This window comes from Phyllostomus discolor, chromosome 7, assembly GCF_004126475.2.
Source record: "Phyllostomus discolor isolate MPI-MPIP mPhyDis1 chromosome 7, mPhyDis1.pri.v3, whole genome shotgun sequence".
Classification (NCBI taxonomy): Eukaryota; Metazoa; Chordata; class Mammalia; order Chiroptera; family Phyllostomidae; genus Phyllostomus; species Phyllostomus discolor.
The window spans coordinates 91,381,897-91,408,898 of NC_040909.2; the positions used below are offsets into that span (position 1 = coordinate 91,381,897).

The window sequence follows — 27,002 nt, forward strand, 5'->3', positions numbered from 1 at the left end:
CGTCCACCAAGACAAAGAACTATGGCCCAAATGAAAGAATAGATCAAAGCTCCAGAAAAACAACTAAGCCACAACCTGTCAGATGCAGAGTTCAAAACACTGGTAATTAGCGTGTTCACAGAACTGATTGGGTTCTGTCCCAAAATGAAGGAAGAAATGAAAGCTACCCAAAGTGAAATAAAGCAAAATATACAGGAAACCAACAGTGAAGGGAAGGAAACCAGGACTCAAGTCAACAACTGGGGACAAAAGGAAGAAATAAACATCCAACCAGAATAGAATGAGGAAACAAGAATTCAAAAAAGTGAGTTGAGGCTTAAGAACCTCCAGGACAACTTTAAAGTTTCAACATCTCCCCTGGCTGGCGTAGTTCCACTGAACTTCGATTGAGTGCAGGCTGTGAACCAAAGCATCGCAGGTTCGATTCCCAGTCAGGGCACATGCCTGGGTTACAGGCCACGGCCCCCAGCAACCACACATTGATGTTTCTCTCTCTCTCTTCCTCCCTCCCTTCCCTCTCTAGAAATAAATAAATAAATAAGTCTTAAAAAATAAAAATAAATAAATAATAAAGTTTCAACATCTGAATCACAGAGGTGCCAGAAGGAGAAGAGGAAGAGCAAGAAATTGAAAACCTATTGGAAAAAATAATGAAGGAAAACTTCCCCAATCTGGCAAAGGAAATAGACTTCCAGGAAACCCAGGAATCCCAGAGAGTTCCAAAGAAATTGGAACCAAAAAGGAACACATGAGGGCACATCAACATTGTTACCCTAAAGATAAAGAGAGAATCTTAAAAGCAGCAAGAGGAAAGGAGAGTTACCTACAAATGAGTGCTCATAAGACTATCAAATTCCTCAAAAGAAACCTTACAGGCAAGAAGGACCTCAAAAGAAGTATTTGAAGTCATGAAAGGCAAGGACCTACATCCAAGACTATGCTATCTGGTAAAGCTATGATTTAGAATGGAAGGGCAGATAAAGTGCTTCCCAGATAAGGTGAAGCTAAAGTAGTTCAGCATCACCAAGCCCTTATTATATGAAATGTTAAAGGGACTTATCTAAGGGGAAAATGATGGTGGGAAAATGGAGACAACTGTATTCAAACATCAATGAAAAAAGAAAAAGTTTAAAAAAAGAAATAGAAGAAGATCAAAATCTATGGACAGTAAAATGACAACAAACTCACAACTATCAACAAATGAACCTAAAAAACCAAAAAACAAAAACTAAGCAAACAACTAGAACAGAAACAAGAACCAGAGAAATGGAGATCACATAGAAGGTTATTAGTGGGGAGCGGGAGGGGAAGAATGGGTGGGATAGGTACAAGAAGTAAGAAGCATAATCGGTAGGCATAAAATAGACAGGGAGAGGTTAAGAATGGTATAGGAAACAGAGTGTGAAAGAACATATATGTACCAACTCATGGACATGAACTAAGGAGGAGGGAATGCTAAAGGGTAGAGAGGTACAGGGTAGAGGGAGGATAAAGGGGAGAAAAATATTGGGAAAACTGTAATAATATAACAAAATAAAATAAAAACCTGCTTTGAGAAAATCATAAATACTAGATTTACTGTTAGGGTTTTATGTGGTATTAAGTTTATAACAATACACCTCTGTTTCTCAAAAAAAAAAGTGTGGCACAATATGGTCCCCAGAATTCATAGATTTCAGAAATCATGTAATTTAGGAGGTTTGTTTTACAGTTGATGACAGATTTTTCAAACATGGGAATGCTCAGTGGACCTTCATATCAAAAAGTATCAGTGTCCAATGAAGAAAGAGCAACATACATTTATTGAGTTCATTTTGAGTAGCAAACCAGGGAGAGAAATAGAGAAAATGGCTGCAATTTTCCAACTGCTTGTATTATTGTCCAGAATCTTGCACTTGAGTCTGCCTTCATTTTAAATTTTGAGATACAACAGAAAACATTATTTCCATGTGTTTGTTTTCATTTCAATTTATAAGTGGCTTAGATTGGTAAGACTTGAGTCTAGATGTGGACTGGTTTATAACCTCAGCATATGCCACTACTTCAAAACATTCATTTTGCATGACTTCAAGATACATACTTTGCTCGAATATTAGAAAACAGGAATAAAAGTACTTTTTAAACCTACTTAATACAATAGTATTTAGTAAAATGCAATTTATCTATAATCTAAATCCAACAGTGTATTAAATAATGTTTGAAAAAATAGGAGACTGAGAAACTAAATTGATTTTCCAAGTTATTTCTTGAAATGTTTAATTCTAAAATGCATAGACATGATATTTGAATTATCTAGTTAATTAGAATGTTAGAATCAAATATAATTAAATGACAATTTTAAAAACTCCAACAGTGATTGGAACAAACCATTAGTGAAAAACATACTTTGTTTCCCCCAAAATATCTTTATTTTTGCAGTCTAGAAGTTTGTTGTATGAATGAAACTTCTCCTGCTCTTTCATTATGCGTGTAAATAAGCATCCAAAGGTGGGGAATATAGGGGAAAGAGAATCTCTTTCCCCAGAGAATTACTTTTCCATTATCTCACATATAAAAGCCAAATAAACACTAGCTGGGATTTTTTTTGTGGATGTGACCCGGAAAGTTCTCTCCTCTTCTGTAACTCTATATCTTCAGGTCAGAGTTCCTCTGCTTTAATTCTGTTTTGCATATTGGATGCTAATGTGAGAAGACATTTAGACAAAAGATTGGTTTCATAGTTAAAAGAACTTTGAAACATTATTGTATTGATGCAATGGTCCAGGAACATGGAAGAAGAAAGTGGTAAATAGGTGGAGATTAGCAAGTGAGGCTTCTACTGTAATCCAAGTGTGTTACAGGGTGCAGCCAAGAGGGGGGACCCAAAATGGGCATTTGAAATGGGGTCCAGAACTTAAGGTGTCCAGGAGATTTTAAGATGTCTTCACCCCCATTCCCCAGGTGTGGGTTGGGGGAAGGGACACGTGGAGCAGGGCCTTTGAAAGCTGTTTCTCATAGCAACAGCCTTGCAGCTAACCTCTGGTGTGGTCATTTAACATATCTATAGCCTTTGGCTGGTCACTTAAATATGTTAAATAGTGTGGCCATGCTCAGAGCCAAGGAAATGGAAGTAATTTTCCCCCAAGACGTGACTGGGGGGCAGGTCCCCTGAATTACAGTGCCTGCATGGGAGCTTGGAGATGATTGGCTCCATGAATTGGGGCCACACCTGCCCAGACTCATGATGGCAGTCCAGTAAAGCTGAAAGGGTATGAGTTCTGGCATGTGAGGCCGAGTGTGGGAGGAGTTGGAAATGGGGCTGCAGAGGAAGACTGGCACAGGTATTTAAACCAAGATGCAGCCATTGTGCAGGGGGAGAACCATGCGGCTGTGGAAGTGCAGAAAAGATCACAGCTATTGAGGAGAGAGAACCACACAGCTTTAGCAGAGTGAAGACTCCCGCAGCCCTGAGAGGGATAACCACACGGCTCTGGCAGAGTGGGAACTCCTGTGGCCCAGGGAGACAGGACCACGTGCCTTTGCCAGAGTGGGGACCCCCGCAGCTTTAGAAGGGGGGACCACCACCTGGTTTTAGCAGAGATCCCAGCGACTCAGCTGAGGGTGCTGGGAACCCAGGGAGGTCTCCCAGTCGAGATCGAGTACTAACTGGGAATAACCAGAGGACTACCTGAGCCATAGACTTCTATTTCCTTTCCTGAGATACGGTACTCCGGACTGGGCAAAGGGGGAAGGAAGGAAGGACTGTGTCTGTTTGTGGGTGTTTTAAGGGACTTTGGGATTTTGGTGAAGACATTAGGTCACTACTTTAAGTTTGTATAACATTAAATAAACATTTCCTTTCCTTTTCACAAATCTCTGGCATTGAGAGATGTCTTTCCTCTGGCAGCGGACATAAGACACCTGGGGCTTTTTTTCAATAATAGTATATCATCCCAGGCCCCCCCCCCCCCTTGTTTGTTCTGTAACAAGTGCACCTTTTAAACTGTTTATCTACACCTGAGAACTGAGGTCAGTTTCTGTCTCCTGAGAGTGTGATTTCTTTCCAGTTAACCAGTCGACAGTAAAATCTGTTTGTGTACAGTGGTTACCTAGGGAAGGGTGCTATCCCAGGGATGTGATCTGTAGCCCTCTGAATCCAGGCTGAACTATTGAGATGAACATGCTTCCCTGCCTTTAGACTCTAGCTTTATACTTCAGGGACACTGTGTGACACTTGGCTTCAATAACACAGTCATCTTTCTAGGGATCACAAACAGTAGAAATACATCACAAGCGTTTTTCAAAAATGTGATTAATTTTGAAACTTCTGCATTTATTTTTTGCCAGCAAATTTTTGACTCATTTGGTTCTTGGCATTCACCTTCAGGATTTTGGCAGATAATATTATTTTCTATCAAAAAAAGAGATCTTTCCTTTTTCTGACCATGCATATTTTAAAAATCAAAGATTCAGTTATTTGCCATCTAATGTAATTAATCATTTTCCCTATTAGGATTTCTATCAAATGGGGAGAGTGATAGACACTGACTGCCATTTGATTTGATGGTAAATCCCATATAGTTTTTAGTAAAACTACATAAAATCTGGCTTCTTACACATTTTCACTTTTATAACTTGTCTTTCTTTTGTCTGGCTTCTTTCAAATTTGCCATGATGCATATATTTATGATATAATACCATCTTATATTTTAAAAAATGGGAAAGCTTTTAAGTCATGCTTTTAGTTTTTAATTTTCCTATTTGCTACATTCCCTGCTGCTGTTCAGAATTGACTCTGATTTACAGAAAAGAGACTATTTTCACTTACACAATGTAAGTCCTGGGTTGGGTGATCCAAGGAATGTGTGTTGGCTCCACAGTGTCATTGGAAAGAGGTGTCAACTTTGTCTAGTTTTAGCTGCACCAACTTTAGGGTGAGAGCCATAATGTCATGGTCTGAAGAAAGACACTGGTGTGGAAGGGCTGCCCGGATGGCTGCCATCTTAGGTAGACCACCCTCTTAAGCTGGAGCAGTAACTGTTTTATCAGCGCGCTAACTTCCACATTCTGCTTCTGTAACCTGCTTCCCACCAGAAACTGCACTCCTCCCCTCTCCAGCTTCTACCTTTACAGCAAGCATATAAGCAGCTCCAGTCTTAGCTCGGGGTCCAGAATTTGGAGACCTCCTCCTCTGGGTCCACATGTGTGAATAAAACTTCACTTTGCAAACTCCGAAGCCATCTGAGTCGTCTTTTCTGTAACACTGGTGCTGGGCCATCTCCTGTTTCAAGAAAGAACAAGGGAAAAGAAAAAGAAAAAGAAAAAGAAAGAGAAAAGAAAAGAAAAGAAAAGAAAAGAGAAAAGAAAAGAAAGAAAAAAGTTGGTTATGCCTGCTAGTCTGCACCTATTAAAAAGCTTACCTAGCAGCAACATTCTTCCTCCCCTAACAGCTACATCTCTATCAGAACTATGACAATTCCCAAGTTGCAGAGCAGGCCAGTGAATGTAAAATATTTAGTTGGGCATATTGCTGCCATAAGCAAAATCAGGGACTATGAAAGGAATTATATTAGGGAACTAGCAGCCTTTGACACATCTGGCAAATGTTTCCATTTAGTGGAAACACTAAATAAATTTAGAATTAGCAATCAGTAGAGTATATGATTGGATGCATCTTCAACTATGAAAAGATAGTTGAAATAAAAAAGATCTAAGTAACTAGAAGGTGATAACTATACTGCAGCATATAGCATCTCTCTCATTGACAAAGAAATTACTGTTAAGTGCCCAATGAAAATAAGCCAACATGCATCTAGGCATATACTGAGTCTGGACCCTTGATACCTTCCAATTAGCAATAATAAGGTGCACACCTTTGTTATGTGCACAGGATGTCACAGCAACAAATAGAAATGACAATTGCAGATTATAGAGACCAAAATTTCTGATAGTTTCATTAAATTAAATGGCATGTGCTTGTTGAAGAGTTTGTCATGTGTTTCCATTCTTTTTGTAACTTATTTGACTTGTTATTTTTATTAGAATGTTAAAAGTGTATCTTGTGATGAAGTATTATAATGTTTCCCACTCTAGACACTCTAGAGTGTGTAAAGTAAACACACTCTATTGGTTCCTGATGAGATTGTTACAAATGAAAGACAAGCCTCTACCTTTTCTCATATATTTACATATAATTAAATCAGCAACTCAAAGAAAGATTTCCCTAAAGTTGTAATTCCACTGAAAGTAACATTAGACTTATTATTTAGATCTTAATATTTCTTGGATTTAGGTAGAAAAAAATTATAGTTTCCATTAAAAAAAACAAATTTCCAATTGTAACCAAAATTTACCTAACAATCCAGGACTACATAAAGGATTCAAGACACATTATATAAAGCTTATAAATAAAATTTTTATGATTCCTTTCCAAATCAATGTGTTCAATATTCACACATTAGTTTAAATCTATTTTATCAAGTTTTTATAATATAATTATTTTTATTGTAGATACTTTATCTTATAAATGGTTTAACATTTTCTACCTCCTAATGAAAATAAACCTATTGATACGCAAATGAAATACAAATTTTCATGTGTGAGAAAATATTTTTTTAGAGTTGTTTTGGGGAATGGAGCAAAATAGAATGAAAACAAATGAACTGCAGGATGTTTCAGTCTTCTTATATACCATGCCTCCCTCATAGAGAGGAATGGGAGGAACTGAAATCAGGCATGCTCTGCAGAGGGCCTGGCACGTAGAAAGTACTTAGTGTCCTTAACTCTTTTATTTGTCCTTGGTAGCACTCCATAATCTGCCCCACGTTTATGACCTCACCCACTCTTCCTTCCCCACACATCTCTTCACTCCAACCCAACCAGCTTCATGATACCTCACTAGGGAAGACATATGGACAGGAAGTAAGTCCATGAAAAGATACCTCAAGTCATTTGTAATTAGGGAAATGCAAATTAAAACAAAGAGATACCATTACACAACTATTATAATGAACAATTTCCAAAACACTGACAAAACTAGATGCTGGCAGGTGGGTGTGGGGGGGTGTGGAGCCCTCATTCATTGCCGGTGGGAATGCTAAATGGAACACACACTTTGGAAGACAGGTGGCAGTTTCTACAAAACTAAACATATTCTTACCACACAATCCATCAATCAGACCCCTAATATTTAAATAACAGAGTTGAAAACTTACAAAAATCTGCACATGGATGTTTATAGCAGCGGTATTTGTGATTACCAAAACTTGGAAGCAACCAAGATGTCCTTCAGTAGGTGAATTAATAAATAAACTTGCACAGCTAGATGATACAATATTAGCCCTAAAAAAAGAAATATGAAGCCATAAAAAGACAGGAAAGTTAAATGTATGTTACTAAGTGAAAGCCTTATTATTAACCAGTAACTCATATTATTAATCTGAAAGGCTACATAGTATATGATTCCAGTTATACAGCAGTTCAAGAAAGACAAAACTATGAAGTCAGTGAAAAGATCAGTGATTGCCAGGCATTAAGGAAGAAGGGATAAACAGAACACAGAGGATTTTCAAAGCAATGAAATTACTTCTGCATTGCTGGATACAGGCCATCACAATTTGTCTAAATCCTCAGAATGCAAAACACCGAGGGTTAATGTAACTAATGTTAAACTATGAACTTTGGGTGATGTGTCAATGTAGGTTCATCAATTGTCACAAATGTACCACCTGGTGGGCAATGTTGGTAGTGGCAGAGGCTGTACATGTGTGCAGGTATGGAGTATATGGGAAATCTCCATACCATTCCACTCAATTTTGCTATGAACCTAAAACAACTATAAAAAATAAAGTCTTTAAAATAATTACCCATGTTTGGTATGCTTACCTTTAAAAGTTTTAATTTTAATCACATTAGATTTTTAAAGGGGATTTGAAAGAGTTTGCTGAAACAGAATAAAAAGCATAACATTAGAACTTTTCCCAAGCTTGTATAACTTGCTGTTTTAACCAAAGCAGATGAAAAAAGTAACAAAACCAACTGATTGAAAGAAAACTTGTGGTCAAAGGAACATTTGGAATTACTTCTCAGACATCTGGGTATGTAGCAAAAAAACAGAATTGTCTAAAAAATTATTTTGCAACATTCTGCCAAATCCCAAATGCCAGAGAATCTTGGCAGACTTCTTGATAATTCAGTCTAGCTGCTCTACATCATTTTCCAAAAACTGGGCTTTGTGATGTTGCATGCAACAGTGTTGACAGGAAGCAAAACTGCTCAGATACCATTCTATTTTAGAAAAATGTCAACCACCAATATGCTTTGAATTCTATTATGGAAAGATTCTTATTTATTATGCCTTTCTATTAAATTTGTTAAACCTCCATGTAAATGAAACTCATGATTTTCTAGGATAGGGGTTAAAAATCTAAACAACATAGCAAACTACAATTTTTATATTGAAACAATCTTTTAAAAGGATGTTTTAGTAAGTTTATAGTTAATTTGGGAATGTCATGTAAACTTGCACCCACTGACCAACAGCAGTATTCATGTGAAACCATCACTCGTGTGACACCTTTCACTAGAACTGTGTTTCAGAAAAAGCAATGCAGACTCCTCTGAGAGTAGCTGATTCCATTTTGAGGAATATAAAAGCATCCAGAGGATCCAGGAATCTCTTCTTGTTGCAAGTAAGGAAATGTACTTTAAGAAAATGTCTAGGGTAATATTGAAAAGTCAGAGTCATCTTAAAGCCACTACTAGGAGCCAAGATGTAAATATTTGAGCATCAGTAAGAAAAGTTTTTATTAATTACAAGTTGAGTCTGTGTCTATGAAAAGCTGTGGATTCATGATAATATTCAAAGAGGGAAAATTTAAAACAAGTATATAAGAGTTATTTTTAATACAATTGAGGGAAATATCATAGGGAATATTTATTTTAATAAACTTTAATTGGATGAGTATTGACCTATTTGAGTATTTAATTTTTCTATCAAGTGTATATCTGTTTATAAAGTATTCCTATGCAATTTTCTTTCTCTGTAAGAAGAGATGGCAAGACATTGGAAATTTTAAGTAAGCCAAATAGTTCTAGAAGAAGGGATTATTCTAGGAATAAAAAGAACAAATGACCACTGCTGGTCAATACTATAACAGAGTGGAAGGAGTCCCATTATGAGTGGTAAACTGAGGGGTTAGTCCCATGTGTGTACAAGAAATTGGGCAAATAAGTCGCCATAGAGATGCTCCGTCCTCTGTCTCTCATCTCCGGTGAAGTAAAATCTCAGAGTAACTCTGCTAATTCAAACTAATCTATAACTAATTCCACTAATTATAACTACTAAAATATTAATTAGACATATATAAGTTTGCAATATTGCTAACAGGTCAGTATAAGATATCAGCGTGGCAATAGATAATACAACTTCAAAGCCTATCATTTTGGAGAAAGGCTGAATTTAACAGAAACTAAAACCTGTGGGAAAGGCATGAGATTTAAAAGTTCCATGGAGGCAATAATTGAAGCTGATCTGTAAACTGAGGACTCAGTCTGATCACCAGAAAAACAGCAGAGAACTTGCAAACACAACTTGACTGGCAAGGCTGCTGAAAACCAGGGAGGGTACAGAAACATGATAGCTCTGAGATGGCAAGGGCACACACATGGAGGGGCAGGATAAGATACAGTAGCAGATTCCTGTCAAGCAATGCAGCTTTGCAATTCCACCTAGGGTTTGTGGGCCAGCTGACCACTCACTTCACCTGCATGAGTGCCTTTGTCCCTCTCTTGTCTTCTTTGAGTAGAAGCCTTTCTGAGCTCTCCAGGAGACTGAACCCCAGTATGCTTCTTATAGGATCATAAACTATTTTGGAATTTAGGAAAACAGGGCTTCGGTGTCAGGAGAAATTATGATTCATGTGACAGCTTACTGTTTCCCAGCTTGGCTGGCTCATGTTTGTTCCAGAAAGATAAGAATGAAAGGACTTGAACTTTAAAATTATAGAACTCCAAATTGTGTACTATTTCTACCACTTTTGTAAGCACTAACTTTGTGTTTTGGAGACTTACTTTCCTCATTGCTAAAATTGGTCTGTTTATACATTTTACAAGATTATTGTAAGTTTAAGGAGTATAGGTGGGGCTAGCTGATGTTCGAAGACTAGTGGTAGAAACTGAATGGAGGTAGAATCTGAATAGATTCTCACCATTCTACGATGGGGCAGTCCCGTGAGGAGCACCTGGAAGGGCCTGGCTCAGGAGATTAGAATCAGAATTTGTGCTGGCATTGTCTTCTCCTGTATTCCTTCTAATCCTAAATTATCACTACTGTTTTCTTTTTCTTTCCATAATTACCATTGTTTTTACTTCTCCTTACCTCCCCCATCATCTTTTTAAATCCTTACTGGGGGGTATGTTTTTGGTATTTTGTATTGATTTTAGAGACAGAGTAAAGGGGGGGGGGCAGGGAGAGAGAGACAGAGAGAGGAACACTGATTGGTTGCCTCTTGCATGTACCCAAACCTGAAGGTACATCAAATCCACAACCTGAGTATATGACCTGACCAGGGATAGAATCCACAACATTTTGGTGCATGGGATGATGCTCCAACCAACTGACCCATCTAGCCAGGGCAACCCACCTATCATTTTTATAAGAAAGCTAGGGATATTATTATTGTACTATTACTACTAACAATGATTATCATTTATTTATTGAGTACCCACTGTATGTCAGAGGCTAGAGGTACTAGAGGATTTACATATATTATTTTATTGTAGTCTCATAACTATCACAAGATAAGTATTATGTATCACATTCAATAGATGGGGCAAGTGGGAGAAGACAATACATTTTAAAGCATCAAAAGGCTATATGATGACCAACTTGGATTTCCAACACCAGTCTGACTTCAGAACATTCATCTTTGCTGCTATACTACATAGCTTCTCTCTGAGTGGCCATGGTGTATAGAACATGATAACACAGCTTTTTCAAACTCCAAGTCACAGCCACTGTAATTAAATATAAAATAATAAACATATTAGAATGCACCCCTATGTGCCCATTAGTAGATAAGTGGAAAATAAGCAGTGATACATTTACACAATGGAATACTATGTGTCCATAAAAAAGAAGGAATTTTTGCCTTTTGTGACAGTGTGGATGGACTTGGAGATTATTATACTAAGTGAAATAAACCAGTCAGTGATAGACAAAGACCATATGACTTATACCTAGAATCTAATAAACAAAATCAATTGACAAACAAAATAGAAATAGAGACATGGATACATGGAAGAGACAGACAGCTGTCCAAGGGGAGGGGGAAAGAAGGACTGGGTGAAAAGGTGAAGAGATGAAGCAAAGAAAAAAAAAAGCTCATAGACACAGAGAACAATATGGTGATTACCAGGGGGAAAAGGGGTAGAAAGAAATAGGAGAAGGTAAAAGGAAAGATGAAAAATATCAAACTTAGGAGAAATTAGGCATTTTATCAGGTACTTTCAATTAAATAAGCTTTCTAAAAATGGACAAGCCCCTAAAAAAGAATCGTGCTAAGAAACCAAAGACTAAAGATAATGTCAGGCGCAGTGAGAACTAGCTGCATCAACGGTCATCCTACACCTGATGTTTCCTGACAATGTTATGGTCAAAAACACATGGAAATTTGACAAGAAGTCATGCAAAACAAAACAAAACAAAAACCCCACTAAGTTATCAAGAAAACTGTTCAAACTATAGATGTGCACTCACTATCTTTAACAATAAAATTTTCCTTAAAGAATATATGGTATCTTTGGATAGTAGCAAAAAGTAGCATGCAGCCATGGCATGAAAATGTGCAAGGTATTTAAAAACTAACACTTTATAAAAAAACAAATGTCTACATATTTTACCAAATTTAAATTATTTATCATAAAATTCATATTCTATAAAACCATCAAACTTTGTGCTAAAGGCTTAAAGTTAGTTTTGTTTTTTGTTTGTTTTTACTAATAGCAGAAGACAAAAAGCCACATAGTATTGGGGAACCATTTGTTCTTTCTCTTATAGCAACCAACAGTGACTAAAGCAACAAATGGAAAAGACCATGAAAACACACAAAAAATGTATACTTTTGTGAGAAAATACTCATGTTACTGGAATACACATTGAAAATATTGCCTAAAATTGAAATAGCACATATTAGAATAAATTATGCAGCTTTGAACAAATGCTAATTAGACAGTTGGAAGTATACAGATGTTTCTAGTGTGTTATAGTTGTGCTTGATTCAATAGCCTACGAAGCAATTAAGAAATGCAAGAAAAACCACTTTTTGTAGATCACAAAAGGAAAGAGGTACCAGAGAAGATATACAAAGTGAATAATCCTTGTAATAAAAAATTACATTTTGTGGAAAAGATGTATAAGTGTAATCCTAATGAAGTGGTTGCTTTGACTGGAATTTAAAAAAATATATCAGGATTAGGTACAAAACTAGAACTTCTCATAATATTTAGTCACTGAATTATTCATTGTAACAAAGAAGCTGAAACCAGAAATGTACAAAATTCTACAGTATAACATTTATATCTACATGTATACAGTTCCATTATAAAATACAGCCTCTAAAACATGGTATACTATTTATAACATTTTGCAATGAACAGGGAGTAATCATTAAATATTATTAATACAATTCACTTATTTCATGGCAAAACAACTTAAAAAAGCTATTCAGTTTAAAAGCATTACTTTTTATTTTATAAAAACATGGTATTCAAAATTCATAGACATTTTCTAATTTATTGATACTATTAGAAGCTATGCTGCCAAGCACAAATATTTTTTTAAAAATTAATGCATTTAATTGCCCTATAAAGATTAACGTGACTTTTTAAAAATGTATAAAATGTTGCTACTTTTCAAAAGAAATCCATACCATAGAAAAAAAATTTTGGAAATTGATATCTGAAAATATATCCCTATTGTGATATTTATTACTAAAAACAATATACAGATATTCCTCAACTGACATCTGCACATCTGTATAAACCCATCATAAGTTGAAAATACTGTAAGTAAAAAATGCATTTGATACCCCTAACCTACAGAACATCATAGCTCATCTTAGCCTACCTTAAATGTGCTCAGAGCACAATATCCAAATGCCCACAACACAGTACACTGTGGAGGGTCCATTGTCCACCCTTGTGATCACACTGGGAGCTGCCTCTCACCACCGGTCCCAGGATCATGGAAGAATATGTACTGCATATCACTAGCCTGGGAAAAGATCAAAATTCAAAATGTGAAGTATTGTTTCTACTAACTGCATATCACTTATGCACCATTATAAAGTCAAAAAGTTGTTAAGTTGGACCATTTTGACTGTGCTACCTATAAAAAATGTTTTAGAATATAGAGTTAAAATGGAGTTTTCTAACTACTATAAAAAACCCAGATGAATAGTTTCAATAAATATTCATTCTGTTTGCTAAAATATAAATTGAACACCTTCCCTGTGAGTTTTCAAGAACTGATTGACATAAATACTAGCTGAATTTCAACAACAATAACAACAAAAACTCTTTGCAAAAGATGAATGGCACTGAAAAATCAGTACTGAAATCCAGTAAGTACAAACAATGATGTATTTCCTGTATTTGGATTTACATAAAATTTTGTGGAGTATCTTTCTCAATTATGCTGGCCATGAAATCCAAGTATCAAAATAAATCCACAGGAAAACCAACACTTTCAAATTGTTTAAAATTAAGTGTTGAAGGTGTTGGACTAGGTATATTAGAATAATTCTAGTTGCAGTTTCAAATAGATAAAAAATGTTACCGTTTTAACAATGTAGAGCTTTATTTCTCAAACATTCTCCCAACACAGAAGTCAAGGTTAGGAGGTGACCTTCCTCCATCTTGTGATTTAAAGGGCCCAGGTTTCTCACATCACATGCCTCCACCAACCCTGATGGTTTTGCATCATCTGTAGCCAACCAATGGAAACAGAAAGAGAAGAGAAAAACATTGGTTTTCAAAGATATAAAATATTGATCTATATAAAATATATATGAAAGTAAACAAAATAGAATTAAAATAACATTTCTATGGTGTCCCATATCTTGCCCTTCAGAAAATAGCCTATGAGTTTAAAGTGGCTTCTTATTTTCATACTGATGGCTGAAGAAAGCTGCCCAGAAGGAAGTAGTGAATGCCCCATGAAGCCAGACTACCTCAAAAAGTTTTAGATGCACATTTAGTTTTGATAAAAAAATAATCATTTTCAATCACTAAAAACAATAGTATACAAGTTATCCAATTTTTATTTCATTTTATTTAATTTTTAATTCATTAAAAATAAGTGCATAGATGGCCCCCTTTTTTTCCTTGTAACTTTGGCTCAAAAACATGGATGTGAAGAAAGAGATAGCTTTTATAGCCATCTCTATAGTATGAAGACAGCAAGTCTCTGCCCAGTTCTTTCTTATGTCATCTACATCATTGGCTAAGAAAACCGGGCTTGCATAAGGTTCTCTAGGAGATTTCAAGAATACTTCACCATATTTCTATTTTGAAGATTAGGGGTTTCAATTTTATTACTCTGTTTACTATTTTAGACCAATAGCATTTTTATTAAGCATACTTAAAACCATAATTTTTTCACTATAAATGTCTACTACTTAATGATCATTTTTGAAGTTTAATGTCCAAGAAGTGTTAAGGAAAAACAGAGGATATTTTGACCACATAATTGTGCAACATTTCAGATGTGACCATATGTGTACATACTAGTTTGTACACTGTAAACACAAAGGAGTCTTCGAGGCTCAGGGAGAATCTGGTTTATGTATGTCCACCTGGGAGAATATTGATCAATAATACTACTCACAACTGTCTGGCCAATGTGCTTCAGAACCATGATGCTGGTGAAATTGCATAGGGAGGAGCTTCCTGGTATTTATTTCTACACCAAGTTTATGTAACCCTTGTTAAAATATGTCTGATAGGCTGCTTAAGGATCATGAGTTATCTATGTGTTGTCCTCTAGAAAACATGCTAAATGATTATTAGCATCCTGCAAGAAAAATGTTAATGCATCATGATTGGAAGGGTGGAGCCCCTTTCTTAGACCACATCTATTGGAGGTGACAGTGATTACCTCCCTATTTATCCATCGTAAATACTCCTTATTTGGGAAAAAGATTAGATATTCTTAATGTAAAGTTTTCTCTATTCATTCATAAAGTTCTACAGCAGTTAAGTAAACTATAACTCACCAAACTGAAGGAGTGTTTTATGCTTTAAACAGAAACATGAATTAGAATATTAATTTTAATATTATAATTGAGAGTTAAATAAAACTTCATATGAAAATACATGTTAATATTAGGAATAAAATATAAGGGGAAATTGTAGTTAATATTTTAAAATTACTATAAAATTTACCCTCCCAACCCTTTGAATTATGTTGGTCCTGGCCTAAAAAGACTGCTCTCTACATTTTTTTTTCTTTTTAGACTGCAGACTCTTTCTTTGGGAGCACCCATCTCACAATTGCTACTTTCCAGGGAGGAAAGAAGTTAGAGATAATAATAGATATCAGAATACAAGAAGTTTTTCAGGAATTATTTACAGATCTGCTGCAGTAGTTAGTGATAAGGCACCTCACTTCACATTGTTGATAGATTCTTAGAAGCTATGACATAGCAAAGGACAATAATAAAACCAATTTGACCCTTGATATAAATTAGAGTTAAGTTCCTACAGCATATATCTGATCACAAAACGTCACCAAACATCAAAATGAAGACCCAAAATACTTCTTATATTAAACATTTGAAATAAATGTAAGCTATATATACATTTAAGAAAGATGAATAAAAACAAGTAAGATGATTCTTTCCCAACCCACTTAATTCAAGTTCAGAGTCAAGGAAGCTGAAAGCTATCCTGGCAGTTCAGAGAACCAGGTGGGATGCACACTGGACAGGACACCCTTTCATTGTGGGGCACATCACACACATCCACACTCACACTGGGACAATGTCAACAAGCCCATTGACCTGACATGCATATTTGTGAGAAGTTGAGAAAACTAGAGTCCCTGGAGAAAACCCACACAGACATGGGGAGAATGGGCAAATTCCACACAGACAGCAGCCCACCAAGAATCATTTCTTTTTCTTGCCAGCGTTTAACAAAAGGAAATTGAAGGAAATGATGTCATTTAAGGACCTCCTATATGTTAAAGAAAATTTTTGGAAAATCATAAATTAAAATATTATTGATGAAAGTTGATATTGTTTCCATTGTTAAATTTTAGACAGTCATTTCAATTAGTTTAAAACAACTGAAATCAATAATTAAAAAAATAAAAACAAAAGCAAGCCCTAACTGACAGAGAATACTGACAATCTCTGGAGTGTCCTTCCCCCTGAAAAATCTGTTGGAAATCTAGTATCTTTATGTGCTCTGGCAAACCAAATGAACATTTGGTTCAATGCAGTTCAATCCTACCCAAATGATCCCATGAATAATTACACTTGAGATATACTTTTCATATGGTCATTGGGTATAACATTAGCATATAGAAGGAAACAACTGGGAAAGAAAACATTAAAACAGATAACATTTTATTTCCAGTGCTTTAGTTCAGATTCTCTAAGAAGCAGATCCCAAGACTGGACCAGGAGTACAAGAGAATTTTTAAAGGAGCCAGCTGGAGGAAAGTCTTCAGCTTTCCATTAGACAGTGCAGGAAAGAGGGAGAATAGAAAGACACAAACTGCAGCAGAGTTCTGAGAAAGATTCAACCAGACCAATATGGAATCTTCAAGCTAGTTACCACTCGACATCTTCCCAAACCTCAGCAGAGCGAGACCCCCAACCACTGATGCCTTGTCATAGCTGAAAACACTCAGCAAGATCCTTGCTGTGTTCCCTGGAAACAGTGTGCCTTCCCTGGGGTCCATTAACTCCAGCACAGAGGTATGGTAATAAATGGAAAGCACAAAATCCACCAGCGGGTTCTTCAAAGAGATGACAATAGACATATTCTGTCTATTGGGGAACAAATATATAGAGATTTCTGAATTAATGCATATCACACAGTAAAGAATGTCTCTCTATCCTTCAAAGTGTTGCCTTTGAGATGGCACTTAACTGTCTTTTTGACAACTGTTTAAGCGTTCTGTGAGGCACACTGCTTCCAGATGGTGTAGTATTGTGATATGAACAGTGGTCCTTAGGTCATATGCCCATGCTCACCTCTTCTGCTGTGAGGGGATCCCTTGGATGAATGGTATATTGTGTGGGCCTTTGTGCTTCTGGATCAGACCTCATATCAGTCTCACATATGGTGTTAGCAGAGAATTAGCACGTAGGAAAGCTGAATCCATACCATGAATTGGTCTGTCTCTGAGTAAAGTTGAATTATTACCCTTATAGAACAGAAAGGGCATAATGTAGGTGACCTGCCCAGGTAGCAAGTTGTTTTCTGTGACTATTATGTCTTTATCAAGGACTCAGCATTGATCTCTTCTTACAGTTGGATGTTCAGAGGTAGCAGTGGCTAAACCAGTCTTAGTATGTGGGAGTCCCTGATGTTGGGTCTATACGTAGCCTCCATCTCTGCCGCTGGAGCCACCAGGTTTATGCACTTATTACACTAGTTGAGGACCATCTGGGGTCCCTCACCCCCTGTATGGCTATTGGTGGGACATGGGGGAGGGCAGTGATGAATCCACAATGGGTAACCAGGGTGACAGGGGCTACCTGCTCAAGGGGCTTACTCATGCCCTTTTGTCCTACTCAGGCTCAACCCCAGATATATGAAGTCAGCCTTACAATGGAACCTTGCTGGGCACATATGGCTTTAAGACATGCTGGTTCTCATAGAAGTCTTCTAATATTGGTGAGTTCTGTACCATGGTCATTTGATGCTTCATAGTGAAGTGTTCCATCTTTACCAGGGTATAAATACACTCATTTCTCAAACACTGTATTATTCTCTGCTGCAGATGGCATGAACTTACCCAGATCCCCAGGGACCTACATGAGGATTCTCACACTGGAGCTGGCTATTACCTCTGTGCTACATCTCCTCCTACCACTGACATGGACCAATTCATAGGCTGCTTTGACACCAGCTTGGCCTTATTGCAGAACCCTTTCTCACTCTGAGTGCCAATTGAAGCTAGCAGCATTCTGTGTCACTTGTAAGTCTGGAAGAGTATTCTCAGGTACGGGGATCAACAAAAACCCTGCGAGACCAATCAGACGTTGGGTTTCCTTCTTTGTGGAGGGAGATGTAGGATACAGTAATTTGTCTATCCAGAACCCTCAGAGACCAAATAGACATTGGGCTATCCAGAACCCTTAGAGATCAACCAAAACCTTCAGAGACCAACCAGACACTGGGCTTCCCTCTCTGTGGTGGGATATGCTGGATGCAGCACTTTGTGTTTTACTTAGGATGAAATGTTACACCATGGCATAAGCCCTGGATGCTGAAAACCTTACTGAATTGAAAGGTCCCTGAATCTTTACTGAATTTATCTCCTACCCCCTAGAGTACACAGTATTATCAAGGCCTCTGGCATATTAGAGTATATTATGAGAGGACAGAAAAGTCAGCAAAACCCAGAGGCAATCTGTAAATGAATATTTTTGCTCAATCCATCTGAAGGTGAACAATTTCTTATCCTCTTTTCCAATTGGAATGGAACAACAAATGTAGCTGCCAAAGCAGTGGCAAGCATATCCACTTGAGGCCTTGGTAATCTGACCCAGTAAGCACCTCATGTCCAGTACAGTGGCTGTGGTCAGGACTACTGGCTGGTTGAACTTGTGGTAGCCAACATTCACCCTCTCAGACCCATCAGATTTCTGCAGGTACCAGACTGAAAAATTAGCTTCTTGAGGCTGCCATAACAAATTATCACAATCTCAGTGGCTTAAAACAATAAAAATGTACTCTCTCATGTAACTGGATGCCAGAGCCCAAAAATCAGCATGGCGGCAGGCTGTACTCCTTCCAAAGAGGCTGGTGAAGAATTCACTTTGCTCTTGTCTCTTCTAGCTTTTAGTGGTTGCTGGCTTCCTTGTAAGATATGTGGCCACATCTCTCTGTTGTCTTCACATTGCTTTCTCTTCTCTGGGTTTCTGCCACTTCTGCCTCTTAAAAGGACATTTGCCATAGGGTGTAGGGCCCACCTGGATAATCTAAGATTATATCGTCTCAAGATCTTTAACTTAATTATATCTACAAATACCTTTTTCCCAAACAAAGTTACATTTACAGAGTTCAAGGAAGTGAATCAACACATTTTGGGGGGTGGGATGGGGGTGAAGCATTCAACCCACTGTACCACCAATACTGCATACTCAATGTCCTAAAGTAAGGCACTAATCTCTGTCATTCCCTCTAGGGCACAATATTAACTTTTCTTTTTTATCTTGGGTAGGAGTTAAGATGGGCAGTTTCAGGTTTCTACTTGTCCTTTTTCCCAGGCCAGGAAAAAATGTGAAGATACTCCAACTTCCAACTGCTAGTCACATCGATTTTTATCATACATTTGGGATCTGGGGAAAAGACAATTGGGACTCTGTGGGCTGAACTTTATAGAAAATTGCCATCAGGACTTTATTTGCTAACTTCCCTCCTAAGTCCTCACTTTAAAGAGGACGATGAGATATTGGGTCTCTAGTTATAACATCAGTTAATACCCATAGTCAAGTAGTACTCAAAATATTTGAGTATTCACTTTTCCTAAGTATATATCACCAAAGCAAATGGCCATAAATCTTTCTGAGACAGACTAGGAGAATCACTAGGAGTATATACTGTTGTGGCCTCATAAGGTCCTTCTTCCTGGGAACCTGGACACTTCTGTAGTCAAGCCCAAACCTGAATACTTATTCAGGTTCTAGAAATGAAGAGGGGATTGTGACTTTTTACTGGGGACAAGTACCCTCAGCCTTCTTGCTTTTCTTGGCTAATATGTCAAGTAGCATCCTTATCAGTTCTTCTATTTTACCTCCAGGGTTTTCATTCGCTATGACGCAGATCTGTAACTATGGGCCAAACCTCACTGGATCCCCCTCTGACCATACTAGTCACAGTAATTGTGGTCTCCTGGCTTCTTATGGTCAAGTGCTACCACTAGGCCTTTACAAATTTGGACAATAAAATGATAGAATGAGCCCAGTTGAGTCTACCTCTCTTATCATGAGACCTGGTGCAGAGGAGCCACCACTCAGCTCCTTAGTGACAGTGGTGCCCCTCTCACTAGCACATTCCCCATGGCTTTGGTGAATGATGTATCATTTGGACCATCTTATGGAACATAATCCCCTGGTGGGTCTTCTGGCTACACAAAAATATTCATTCCAGCTCACCTACCTCTGTAAGGTTTTTTTATTTCTTCCTCTATCATTTGACAAGGCACCTCAGGCCTTCCTCTCTGCTTGGCTTTGGCTGTCATCTTCTCCAGGTTTCTAGGACCATTACAGCAGTGAGTTTCCCATTCCCTTGGTCCTTGCCAAGGTGTTAAGTCTCATTTCCAAAAATGGGAAAAATGTGTTTTCACCATAATAAGTTCTTGCTTATTTAATTCCAGTTGTCTTCACCAAGTTTTCTCAGAAATCCAGTCCTAAGCATATACCCTGGCTCTTCCTGTTTGATATATGTGTGTGTGTTGTGTGTGTTATACAAATATAATAAATATCACATATATAAATATGACAATATAAATATTATATATATCAATGTGTATGAACTCTGAGGTGAACGTTTTCCAGGGTGCCAGATAAAGAAAAAAACCCTCATTTTACAATCTGATTGATTTTAGGTATAACAGAAAGATTTCTATTCCCAAAGGAACATATCCCTTAGCACTGATAAAGAAATAAACTCTATAATCATATTTAGGTTCTGTAAATTAGTAAAACCTATTGTTTCAGGGCAGGACTCCTTACTTACTCAATGTTCTATTTGGCATGTATCTATGATCAAAGAAATCTACTCACCTCAGATCATTAATGCAATGGTGTAACCCTTGACAGCATGTCTCATGGGAAGACACAATGAGAAAAATAGCTTAAAAATTATCCCAAGTATGGTCTACTATTAGTGAATGTGAATCACTAAACAAAGCATAAAGCATGAGCATGTGTTGTTCACTTAGAACTGCACAAGCAAGTCAGGGCCACATGAGATTCTCTAAGGGATTGAATATCTCAAGCTCAAAATACCATTGCTCTGGATGGGAAATAAAGATCCCCAGAATCCTGTCCCTGCATAATCCTATTCAGCATAATTTTTATATCATCATCTGTTTTCAAGACAATGTAAGGTCTCATTATTGACCCGACCAAGTTTGCTCCCCAAACATCCATAGCCTTGAACCTGAATACATTTACCAGAGATGGGTTCTGGATGCTACAGTGCCAAGGTAGACATGAGTTTCCATGTATTCCATGCTGGACACCTGGCTGACTTAGACTACATATAGACACTTTGAGGCAGTAAGTGATCTTATCTCAACTCCTCGTGTTATTTGCTTTTTTGTTAGACAACCCCTAATACATCTTCTGTTACTTGGTGTCTTCCAGAAAATATGTACAAAACAAGATATTTTATATAAGAAACTTATTGAAAGAAGAAGGAAAAAGTGGGATTGCTTTTCCAACCATACAGGGGGCATGACACCTATGGAAGTAGAGAGGGAAGAAAGGGGGCTGAGTAGGAAACATCTTGGAAGGCTGCAAGGTTCTCAGAAATTTTCAGTTAGGCTAATATAAAGCCCTTAAGCCCGAAAATTGCCCCTTGGAAGAGATTATACTGAACAAGGGATGGATCTTAGAGGGCTAACAGCAGAGCTGGCAGACAAATATGCATTTCTCTGCAGATGTGAGTGGCACGTTTTCATGGCTGTCATGTCAATTATTAAAATAAGGATTGATGAAAAGCCTGATTTTTATAAGGGAACAAAACTTGACTTGAATCCTTGTCCTGTAACCTTGGACAATATCTGAAACTTTTCTAAGTCTCAATTTCTTCAGTAATAGAAATGGAAATGATAGTACAATACCTATCATAGTGCCATGGTGAGTATAAAATGTGATGCTTATATAAAGCTCTTAGCATGGCATCTGGTAAGTAAATGTTTGTTCCTCTAAGTATAGGGATACAAGAGACTTTTCATTGTCTGACCAAATGATTATTTCCTACTTCTGCTACAGAATATGAAAAATTTAGTCAGTCATAAAAAATAGGAAGCCCTTTTGTCATAATATGTATGAGGAATATATATGCACTCACTTAATATTGGTTAAAATAGTATGTAAATTATTACTTATAAGAATTACCACAAGAATGAAATATTGGTTAACATCAGTTTAGTACCTATAATTTGATAATAAAAATAAGTTTAATTATAATAACTTTTTTAAAGATTTTATTTATTTATTTTTAGAGAGGGAAGGGAGGGAGATAGAGAGAGAGAGAGAGAGAAACATCAATGTGTGGTTGCTGGGGGTTATGACCTGCAACCCAGGCATGTACCCTGACTGGGAATCGAACCTGCGACACTTTGGTTTGCAGCCCGCACTCAATCCACTGAGCTATGCCAGCCAGGGCTTAATAATAATAACTTTTATGACCAGCAAGAAATAGGGTAAACTATATCCTTTGGGCTTTTCTAATAGCTACCTCTTTAAGAAATTATAATCCACCCCTCTTAACTCTCAAAATAATGTTCAATTAAAACAATGAGTAATTCATTCTGGTTTAGTGGTTAATTTCAAAAATTGCAGGGTTTCCTACTTCTTACTGTGAATTTAAGATACTGTTTTTATCTTTAGCATAGTTTCTTAATTTACTATGAATGAGAATTCCAACATTTACTTAAAAATGTTTCATCTAAGATTAACTATTTTAAGACTATTCAGATTAAAAAATTATATGTTATCAACATTATACTATAGAAATGAATTCCTGAATACTGAGAAAAAATTAAGAACAAAAAACTCAAACACTATTTGGTTTAATGAGAAATTAAAATGAATGGAATTAGATTTAAACTAGAATCACATATGCATTAACAGATCTATTAAAATGGGTGTGAAAACATTTATTTTCACACTTATTTCTTATTCTTATCATGGTAATTCAGTTTTAGAAAAATTTAAGGATGACTAAATCATACAGATTAATTTTTTTTCATGATCACTAAGTTTAATTCAATTGTTATATACAGTTCTGCCTTGTGAAATAACAAATGTATTTATCAAAACTACATTGCAATGTGAGTACAGGTTTGCTATTTTTGATATAGGTCTAGAAAAAAGTTGACACAAAATGCACATAAAGTTTTAAAACTTAATAAAAATACAGACTGGTAATTTCTCAATGCAGCTTAGAAATTGAGAACAGGATGCTAATAGTTAATGAATCTTCCAAATACAGATGACCACACACATCGGGATTACAGGAACAGAAACTCATCATCTGCTTCCCTCTGGGTAGATTACCAGTCTACCTAGGCACTCAAAACCCACTCCTATAGCCCCAGAAAGGGAAAGGGGGGAATGATGAGGAAAAAAGTAAGGCTGGAGCTGTCACTGCTGCCCAGAAGCTCTTACCATAGCTCCTGCTTTCCTCATCCCCCACCCAGGCCTCTCGTCCCATCTTTGATTTCCTCCATCTCCACCCCAGAAATCCCTGCCAGGAGATGGAGCTAGAGAGTTCTTCCTCTCATTTGGCTGATAGTGGGGGTGAAGCCACAAGGGCCAGCAGTACAATGTCAGGGTTTTTCCTAGCAACTCAATTTGGAATTCACAAATCATTTTCTTGTATATGAAAAAACAAAATGTAGTTATAAGTGGCAGCTCATTTCCACCATTAGCACATTTCATTGTAGCTAAACAAGTTAGTGTATTTGGGCTTAAAAGCTAACCAATACTTAACAACATTTTTTAATGGGGAAAAATGCTCTGAATTCCAAACAACTTTCTTAAAAATGACCATTTGAAGCATAGAGGAGACAGGAAGTATTTGATAAAGTCACATGGAATGAGTATTTCTTGGCTTCAAAGTCAGCAGGACATCTGAAAGGAGGGAAACTCTGGTTGACAAAGCCACATGCAGGTCCCCTCAATGCTCTGAGTGTAAGAAGTGGGGTTTGGCAGGCATCTCCTGCAGTCACTTAGTGTCTCAGCTATGGTGATTATAATTAAACCAGCTATTTATTTTCTCAATTCTAATAATGATGAAGACATTTCTACCACCTGACATTTGTGCTGTAGCCACTCATAACAAAAGCCACTACCACACAAATCCTCTCTTCTGTAACTATTGGTCTAGCATGAGTGAATGGAAACTACACACCCCTTAGGAGGCTGAATGAGATAAATTGTCTGACAGAGTAGCAACTTGACTGGCCAGTTGAGGCTTTGCTGCAAACTAATAAATCTCCTAGCCTAAGGTTTTCAAGTCTCTTCTGGAAAAAGAATATAGTACAGAGGTACTTCAGAGATTTATAAAGAGTGGCCTAAGCAAACTTTTCTTCTTCTTTGGTGTACCTGAATAACTTTTTTTCTAAAAAGGTGTGAGAAATAGACTAATCAATAGTCACCTATATAAAGCTGCTGTTTAAGAACAGCTCTTTATGCATTATTAAAAAATTTGGACCTCAGAATCCAAGATCCTCAATCATTTCTTCTATCCAATGTCAATAGGAATACAGTAAGACATATGAAGAATTTAAGTGACCCAATTACCTGGATGCATCTGGATGGTTTTAGACTCGCTAAAGTCAGTGGGCCTTGCAGATAGAGGAACTGCTCACATCACTGGTGAAGAGAAAAGGCAGGACTTAGGGGTAAGAGAAAAAAAAAAGAAACCATTGACAAGCAAAGCCAGTCTGTGACAGCCCTGGCTGGCATAGCTCAGTGGAATGAGCGTGGGCTGTGAATCAAAGCATCGCAGGCTCGATTCCCAGTCAGGGCACATGCCTGGGTTGTGGGCCAGGTCCCCAATGGGGGCCACATGAGAGGCAACCACACATTGATGTTTCTTTCTCTCTTTCTCCCTCCCTTCACCTCTCTAAAAATAAATAAATAAAATCTTTAAAAAAAAAAAACAGTCTGTGAATAGATTAAGACCAGTCCCTCATGAGTGAAAGGCAGAGATTCCTGTCAGATCACCACATAGGATCAGGGTAAAAATCTCTCCATAAAATATAAGACTTAGAACAACTTTTTTTGACAGTTGCAGAGGAAAAGCAATCAAGATGTTTCAAGAAAAGACTGCAGAATACACTGTGCTTGAGAGCAAAGGAGGCCTTGAGGTTGAACAGTAGGAGTCCTAAGAATGGAGACTAGTATTTTGGCTTATGCCCAGCATTGTTTTTGGATTTCTTTCTAAGACTTTAAACTCTACTACTATGTTAGGTGATATCTAGATACCCAATCGGTTGTCAGGTTGCTGATACAACAAGGACGTGGAAGATTCTACTTCATCAGGTTCCCATCGCCTTGCATCAGCTCCCCACCCAGCCCACCTGAGAGTTCCTCTCACATCCAAAATTACAAATGAGTGTTCACCAAGGAGTCACATTTTTCCCACAAAGATATGTTTCTCCATAGTCTGGAAGATGAGGTCCTCTGCAGTTCTCACAGTGGCAATGGAACCTGAGCAGTGGCTTCAGATATGCAACAGACCCTCTCCCAACTCTCATTCCTTTGGGCTAAAGGAAACTATATTTGAAATTCTATCTTTTGAGTCTCTTTTCTAGCTACAGGGGAAAATGTCAATAGGAATACAATGTCAGAATAGAATTTAAGTGACCCAATTACCTGGATGCATCTAGATGGTTTTAGACTCGCTAAAGTCAGTGGGCCTTGCATATAGAGGAACTGCTCACAACACTGGTGAAGAGAAAAGGCAGGACTTAGGGTCATATGTCTATTCCTATAGGAATAGGTCATATGTCTTACTGTATTCCTATTGACATTGGATACAATAGCTTCTCTAGTAAAAGGAGATGATGGATTGGCCTCCATGTGGATTCAGAACTTTGTTGTGAGATCCAGGCCATGGGCCCAACTTGGGCTCTTGGCTGTCAACCCAGGGCATGGGGTGGGCTGGGGCTGGGGCCCCAGGTCATGGTCTGCTTCTCTCAGGCTACCTTTCTCACCTGGCTCTTTTCTGGGCAAGGTGCTCCTTGAGGCTTTAAGGTCCAATTTTGGGTCTTCTTCACATAAGAGCACATGGTCCTTTGGTTTCTTTGGGTGTGCCAAGGGTAAAGTGGCTGTCACTGGAGACCCCAAAAATGTCACTAGTCTTCCCACCAGATGGTTTCAGAGGCTGTCAAGTATGCACAGGTGTTGATTCCTCAAAGATACCACTTCCTTTCCCCCTTGGGCAGTTGGTTCTCTTAGGAATGTTTTGAGGTTCTTCAGTTGGTCCAAAAATATTCAATGCTATCCTATTGGGTAGACTTGAAGGAACACCTTCTTCTGGACTTCTGAAAAGATGGCTTGATGCTTCTCCCCAAGGCTTCATGGCCCCCCTGGAGTTGGCTAACCTCCCCTGCTTGCTCCCTGCCCCTTGTCCCCTGCCGAGGTTCCTGCCAGGCTGCACACCTGAGATTGTTTTTTAACTGAAGTTGTCAGTTGCATCACCTTTTTTTGTTTTTCCTCTTTGGCTCACAAAATATGTGTAATAAAATATTTATATTAACTCTCACAGTTAAAACATTACATTGCTTACTAATTTGCAAACTAAAAGATCAAACCAAAAAGAATGAAGGTAAGTGTGATGCATAAAATATTGCTTTAATAATAATAGTATGGTGGAAAATATGATGAGAATTCACTCAAAACAATGATTATGTCCACTGGTATCTAATGACTAGGAATTACTATACTATAATCTGAGACTAAAGATAGGTTTCTATTTAAATTGTATGACAAATATGAATAGAATTCCAATAGGCTAGATTTTTCTAAGGAAAAGAGCTT

At 37.5% G+C, this 27,002-nt stretch overlaps 1 non-coding gene and 1 pseudogene across 1 annotated transcript; both read right to left on the minus strand.

The window, feature by feature from the left end:
* Positions 1 to 21,266: 21,266 nt before the first annotated feature.
* Positions 21,267 to 21,347, minus strand: LOC114514945. Its single transcript, XR_003686162.1, has one exon. It is a non-coding gene; the product is annotated as a small nucleolar RNA SNORD115 (small nucleolar RNA).
* Positions 21,348 to 26,010: 4,663 nt separating this feature from the next.
* LOC114514399 lies at positions 26,011 to 26,559 on the minus strand (annotated as a pseudogene).
* Between the last annotated feature and the right edge of the window lie 443 nt (positions 26,560 to 27,002).